General features: G+C 35.9%; 1 protein-coding gene across 1 annotated transcript in view; it reads left to right on the forward strand.

Moving 5' to 3' along the window:
• The window catches only part of HIVEP1 (HIVEP zinc finger 1), a 231,128-nt gene that overhangs the window by 48,643 nt on the left and 174,584 nt on the right, over positions 1 to 7,901 (forward strand). The window lies entirely within an intron of this gene.

Below are 7,901 nucleotides of genomic sequence, written 5' to 3' on the forward strand. Positions count from 1 at the left end.
TTTACCTTTGAGTGGCAGTTTGTGCTAATATTTTTCCAGTGTTGGCTGGGTTGATACAACTGACGGCCATTTACCTTCACAGAAACGATCAGCTAATTTGGGACACCTGCCTCTCTATAAAGGACACGTACATAACTCACCAATAGCTTAAATCAGTAAACAAATTAAAATAGCTTAAAATTTTTCTTCAAATTTAAATCCCAGACATCCTGCAAGAGGAAATGAAATTCTATGTATTCTTCATTGATTTTTTTTAGGTGGCCATCTCATAATTGTTATCAAAAAATTACAAGTTTGCAAAGATGTAATTTGTGGAATTTGGTAACCACAGACATCAAAAAAATAAAACTTAAATCCCATCATACTCAATGACATTCCAATACCATAGCAATTTGACACCCACACTGTCCATTCTTAAAAATATATGTATCAGATTTTATCTAACAATGGGAAATTGTACTTTATTCCTTTTTCTTCCTGGACTTTTATTCCTATTTCACTTCAAGCCCCCATTCCCAAGAATGTATTTAGTATATATTTATTTTTGAAACTCTGTTATCATCAATATTTTCTATGATAAAAATATGCATATAAATTGAAAGATTAATTTTTTAATTACCTGTGAACATCAGGCTCTAAGTGTTAATTGCCTTTCAGAGAGAGCTATCATTGCGACTGTTAGTAGTACATAATTAGTCAAAACAACGTAACTACATTATAGATTTTCACAGATAATCATTAAACAACAATTTTTAAATTATCAAAAAGAAAGCTCTTAATGAGATTAATGGGGCCAGGTTATTTTCATTTGCCCCTAGATAAATATTGTTCATGATTTGAATGAGACAGGGCTCACATCAATTCTGTTCATATATTTTATGTTTCTAGATGTACGCCCTGAGAAACCTTGTTCATATAAATAGACAGAAATGGAAATTCTGTTGCTGCTCAATGTGTTTACCCACTTCTGGGTTATTTGCTGAGAAGTTACTGACTGATGAAATTAGTTCTAATAATCTATCTTTTGACAATTCTAATTCATTCTTCAATTGTGACAAAAGCAAAGAATGAATGTGCTCCCCAGTGGTTAGAGTTTGTTCACTTAGGCTTCCTTGAAATTTATCAAAGGATTATTATATGAGTCAGCCTTTTCCGTGTAACCAACCAACAAAATCTCAGTGGCATGTAAGAAAAAAAGCAATTATTTTTCTCCCTAGAAAGTATGCAGGTGAACTGGGGCAAACCTGGGTTCGGCTGCAAGTCAGTGCCAGCCTGTTCCGTGTGTCTCATTCTGGGGTCCAGGATGAAGTCGCAGTGGCTCCCTGAGGCATACACTCCTTGTTTCGGGGTCAAAACACACAGTACATCTTAAAGCCTACACTTCTTAGAATGAGCACATGGTCACTGGCCAAAGAAAGTCAGAGACCATGCCCAGCATCAATGGGCCGATGAATATTCTTACCATGGATGTGTGAGATGGGGGAGTGAATGTTTGTGGAATAATCTAATCTAACACACCCATTAGCTATTATTCTTGTTGTATATATTGTTTTGCTTTGAATCTAGTTTTCACTTAGCAATAACTTGTTCAAATCAATATATGAAAAAGAATTGGCAGATTAAGAAGAGATATGAGAAAGGTTTTTGAGATGCTAGTAGTGTTTCTTTATGTTTTTACCTGTGTGGTGGATACACACGTGAGTTCACCGAGTGATAATTCAGTGAACTGTACATTCATAACCTATGGACTCTTTCTGTATGTTATACTCCAAATAAAAGCTTATTCTTAAAAAGGAGTTGAGAAAATCAAATTACTTTTTATATCAAAAATTTTCTAATGGAATATATTTATAATGATCCCTTTTATCTTATTAAATGCTTTAAATATGTATTTTTATGTATTTACAACTAATAATGGAACCAATTTATTGAAAGCTATAGCTTTAGAGCATTCAATTTATGGAAAATGTCTGCTATGAAACCTAACTAGCAAAGCTATTTCTCATTTTGAAATCTATCAACTAATAGAGATTTAGTTTGCATCAGAAAATCACTCACTGCATTTTTCAAATCAAATAAGTGTCAATGTTGATTTACAAGTATTATAAATAACATGTACATAAACATGTTAATATTTCAAGGAATGTGATGAAAACACTGCAAAATAAATTATGGAGCACATTTTGCAACAGAGTTTACTAAAGGTGATTAAGATTAAAATTGTGTAGATTCAATATAATGAAATTATCCACTTTACAAGTTAAAGAGTAAATCTATACACTGTTTCTTATAGCTTAATTTCTAAAAATAAAATGTAATATATAGATAAAGTGATGTTATGAAGGGAGGAATGTGATAAAAACATGATGTTTATTATATGTGTGTGCATCTTATGTATTGAATTTTGGTATTTGGCTTTTTGGAATAGTTAACTAAAAATCATATTTACAAATCCAAAAATTGCTTCCTTAATTTTGTTTGCATTATTAGCAAACATTTTCTGTAATCAATGAAAGATTTTATACACTGCTAAAAAAAAACCTATTCTAGCAGCTATTACATAACAAAATATTTAATAGGTAGAAAATGTAAACAATTTAGAAAATGAACAAGATATTTTTAAGATCTGACTTGATAAAATATATTTTAACCAATAATTGAATAATACATTCCAAATCTAAAAAAAAAATTGCTATCATTTGAAACATTTGGACCCCAGTTACTTTTAAAGCAAATAGTATCACCAATCTCCACTGCTTGTTCCTTGAAGATGTTTTTCTTCCCAGTCAATGGCACATCCTTGGGAGGAGAATTGAAAGTAGCTGAAGAAAACTGCTTACATTTAAATGAGAAAAAAAGACAGTCATTTTTGGCATCAGTGTGTTTTACCAATGCTCCCTTTGCTTTGCGGGTGCAAACTCTCCCTTGGAGAGCAATGCACTTTTTGCCAATCCTTTTGAGAAGTAAAAGAAGAGGTTGTAAAAGATAACTGTCATTCATTTCCCTCTTGGAAATGTCAGGTTTCAGGATGATCCACAAAGGGCAAAAGACTCTGCTTCCAATACACCTCTATATCTTTAAAAAGAAATATGTAGAAGAGAGTGAAATACTAGAAAACTTGTGGACTTTTATTGATCCGTGGATTAATCATAAAAGGAAGGCTCCAAGAAAACAATATTTTCAGAAGTCCCTTGGTTTGGTTCTCTGGCGGCACCTCACATTAAGGGGCCAGATACCACTATGGTAAAATCTCGGAGCGGTGAGGGGTAAATCTTTCACGATGATCAGTGATGCTGTTCACTGAACCTTTCCAGGCTCTCTGTCTGCCAGGCTCTGTGGGGCCAAGGGAATGCATTGTAAAGAGAAACAGTGACATTCTGGAGTGGATGGTTTCCCACAACATCCTGACAAATTCAACTTTCTTTTTTAAAATGGGAAAAGTTTTACTTTGAAAGATGAGCTAAGGAAAAAGAGAGCCCACTTTATAGAAGGGAGGAGTATATACCGAAGTTGTGCCGTGTATATTGAGACCTTTAAACTACCCACATTGTATACCTTTTTAGAGTCTCTATTTAGCCCAGTTTGAAGATCATTTGTCCAGGGGGAAAAACATTCTTTTAAATAGTTTGACAAAACACAGCTAGGGAATCTCCATGGAAAATATATTCATGTATTCATGATAATTCCTCATCTCATTTCAGGAAATTGTAAACATTCTCTTTTTCTTTCTTTCATTCTTTTTTTTTTTTTTTTTTTTGAGATGGAGTCTCGCTCTGTGGCCCAGGCTGGAGTGCAGTGGTGTGATCTTGGCTCACTGCAACCTCTGCCTCCTGGCTTCAAGCAATTCTCCTGCCTCAGCTTCCCAAGTAGCTAGGATTACAGGTGTGTGCCACCATGCCTGGCTAATTTTAAACATTCTATTATTTTAAATAATCTATTCTGCACTCTATTTAGCTAAGTATATGTGTCCCAACAAACTAAAGAACCAAAAGCATAAACACCAACTCCTTAGGATAGTGAAACCCTCCCCTTCCCTCCTCTACCAAGGAGAACACAGGCCTGGCCTAGGAACTGAGCAGGGGTCCACTGTGAAACAGTAGTTGCAGTATCTGGACAGATTATTTTCCATTTTTAAAATTAAAAAAACATAAAAATAAGTGTCCCAATATTTTATTTGCATACCATTCTGGCACAGATCATCCCTTAGGATACATCAACATCATTTCAGAAAAAAAAACTGAGAGAATACTGTCTTCTACATTCCTATTAAATTTCCTTTTAATCTGTGGTTCAACATTATCGTTCCTAATTTTAGGTCTTTATGGTTTTGTTTTGGTTTTCTTAATCAAACTTGGTAGATTTTTTTTTTTTTTTTTTGAGACGGAGTCTCACTCTGTCGCCAGGCCGGAGTGCAGTGGCGTGATCTCGGCTCACTGCAACCTCCGCCTCTGGGGTTCAAGTGATTCTCCTGCCTCAGCCTCCCGAGTAGCTGGGACTACAGGCACCCGCCACCACACCCAGCTAATTTTTGTGTTTTTAGTAGAGACAGGGTTTCTCCATGTTGGCCAGGATGGTCTCAATCTCTTAACCTCGTGATCCGCCCACCTTGCCTCCCAAAGTGCTGGGATTACAGGCATGAGCCACCATACCCGGCCCTTGGTAAATATTTATTTTGTATTTATCACTTTTTCTATCCTTCTAATTTATTATTACACTTTTACACCTAATAATTATTTCCTCTTCCTTTTCTTAGATTTATTTTCTTGTGATATCAGCTTCTTGAGTTAAACACTAGGTTTTTTTTTTTTTTGGTTAAGGTATAATTGACAGATACATATTGTATATATTATATTTATGGTGTACAATGTAATGTTTTGATATATAAGTACATTGTGAAATGTTTAAATCAATCTATTGAATATATCCAATAGTTATTTTTTGTGGTGAGAATAAAGATCTACTCTCTTAGCAATATTTAAATATACAATACACTTTTATTAACTATAGTCACCATGCTATACAATACTAGATCTCGCAAACTTTTATTTTTTTAAGTGAAAGCATGTTTATTAAGTAAGTAAAGGAATAAAATAATGACTACTTCATAGGCAGGGCAGTCCTGAGGGCTACTGGTTGCCCATTTTTGTGGTTATTGCTTGATGATATGCAAAACAAGCAGCAGATTATTCATGCCTTCCCTTTTCAGACAATATAGGATAACTTCCTGATGCTGCCACGGCATTTGTAAACTTAGACCGCCCAAGTTTATTCATCCTGCCTAACTGAAACTTTGTATCCTTTGACCAACATCTTAAAATGATTTTCTTTCTCAGAATATAGCTTTTGTTATATTGATAAGAAATCTTTTCCTTATGCCGATGTCTGAATATATTAATAATGTTTAAATCTGTAACAGCATATTTGATTCCTTTTTTGACTTAAGTCTTATTTAGGAGGATGTCTTGATATTTTCAAATAGTTGGATTTGGGGAAGAAAGAACAGTTTTGGAGTGTTTTTTCCAATTTAAAATCTTTGATTGCATTTATAGCATTGTGGTCTTAAAAAACTGTCTATACCACTTCTGCTTTGGGAAGTGTATTACAATTTTTCTCTGAAAATTTTTCCTCTGAAATAGGCTGTCATGGGTTCTCTGGATGGGTCCTGGTTTCCGAATTTAGTCTCTAGTTCTTCCTCACTAGCCTTAAGAGTGGCATAATTCTTAACAACAACAACAACTCATAACCAACATCAAATTAGCTTCACTATGATTTATTGAGGCCACTCTCAAAGAAAAGGTCCATTCTGGAAGGCAGTGAAGATAACAAAATTCACAGTGTCACAGTCAGCAATGGTGTGGGCTCTTTTGCTTCTTGGAGCAGGACAAGTCAGCCCCTGGATTCCTTGATTGCCGCCCCGGCTGACAAACCTAGAACAACAGCGGCACAGACATTCTCCCTGTGCGTGCCCGGCTGTTCCGTTTTGCTTCAAAGCCGGTGGGGGACGGAGGGGTGGTAAAATATTGGTAACTCATGTGATAGAACTGATGGTACTAGTCAGCCATCTCACCCACCTCCTAAAGGCGCCTGCCCAGCTGTAACTGCCGCTGAGTGACCTGGCCTTGGAGGGGGCACATTCCACAACGCATGTTCTCAAATGAATGTTCTGGAAACATAGGAGCTCTCCAAAAACGTCTGCTCAAAAACGTTGGAAACTAATGATAAAAACCGTCGTTTTATTTTATTTGTATTTTGCACCCGCAGGATGGACATCTTTCTGAGGCATGCCCTATCTGGTATGCAGCTGGAGGGAAAGCGCATTGGCTCACAGGCTCAGGGCTTCTCTCTGACAGATCAGAGCTGCTGGCCCGATGTGCATAACTGATGTAAATAATCAGTGATTCTGCAGGTGCCAGAAAAGTAGGTCTCTCTAAGGAACGAAGTTTTTCTTCATGTCCATTAACCATCAGTACTAATTTTACTATTCGATCCTTCACATTCATGTTTCTGTTACTGCCTGCTTGATGTTTTGCTCGGCTCAACTCTAAGACTGAGTTGATGAGGATTTTATTTTAATTACTACAGTAATAAGCTCATTGTAAAAGTTAAATAAGAGATGATAGAAAATTTTAACATCTTTGCCCAGGCAGCCCCCTCCAGTTCTTTCCTCCTGAAGTATTAACTTAATGTTGTCTTTTAACAGATGCATACAAACGAATATTGAGTTTTTTTTAAAAGAATCATGCTATAGATATGAATTCCATAATTTTCTTTGAAGGTGAATTTTTCTAATTTTTAAATGTGTATATTTCAAGCAATGCTACTTAGCATATAATAGTTTATGACTTTCAAAGTTTTATTATACCAGTGTAGAATAATCTATTTGGGTCCCATTTTATCTTTATCATCTTAAACCGATGTTTTCAAAAACTGTTTTGTTGTGATATAATTTACATATCATAAAATTCAACTGTGTTAAGTCTACAATTTAATAAATTTTACTATATTTGTGGAGTTGTGCAACCATCAACAGAATCCAATTTTAAAACATTTCCATCATCCTAAGAAGAAACTTCACACCATCACTCTCCATTCCATCATCAGCCATAGACAATGAGTAATGCAGTTTCTGTCTCTTATTATCTGCCTTTTTCCTTTGGACACTTCATATAAATTAGCTCATACAACATGTATGCTTGGCTTCTTTCACTGAGCACAATATTTTTGAAATATGTCCACATTGTAGCATTTATCAGTACTTCCTTTTTTCTTGCCAACTAGCATTCCTTAAATTAAGTTTCACCTGGCATATTTTACTCATTTTTACATTTTTACACATAATACATCATGATGTTTTAGGTGCCTTATAAATGGCAAAAGATTAGAATTTGTATTTAACCACTTAACCACTGAAAGTGTGAATAAAATTTCACAGGAATTCTGAGGAGAGTGAGATCAGGCAATGCTTCAGCCAAGGGGCATCATCTGATCGTCAAGGAAAGGCAGAGTTTGAATAAGAAGAGACTCCACTGAGGGGTGGAAGGAGATGGAGGCTATTTCATTTATTTATTTATTTATTTATTTATTTATTTTTTGGCCGGCAGGGGATGAAGTTTTGCTCTTGTTGCCCAGGCTGGAGTGCAATGACGCCATCTTGGCTCACTGCAACCTCTGCCTCTCGGGTTCAAGCGATTCTCCTGCCTCAGCCACCCAAGTAGCTGAGATTACAGGTGTGCACCACCACGCCTGGCTAATGTTTGTATTTTTAGTAGAGACGGGGTTTCACCACATTGGTCAGGCTGGTCTTGAACTCCTGACCTTAGGTGATCTGCCCGCCTCAGCCTCCCAAAGTGCTGGGATTACAGGCGTGAGTGACTGTGCCCAACTGAAGATGGAGGCTATTT

Source organism: Gorilla gorilla, chromosome 5, assembly GCF_029281585.2.
Source record: "Gorilla gorilla gorilla isolate KB3781 chromosome 5, NHGRI_mGorGor1-v2.1_pri, whole genome shotgun sequence".
Taxonomy (NCBI): domain Eukaryota; kingdom Metazoa; phylum Chordata; class Mammalia; order Primates; family Hominidae; genus Gorilla; species Gorilla gorilla.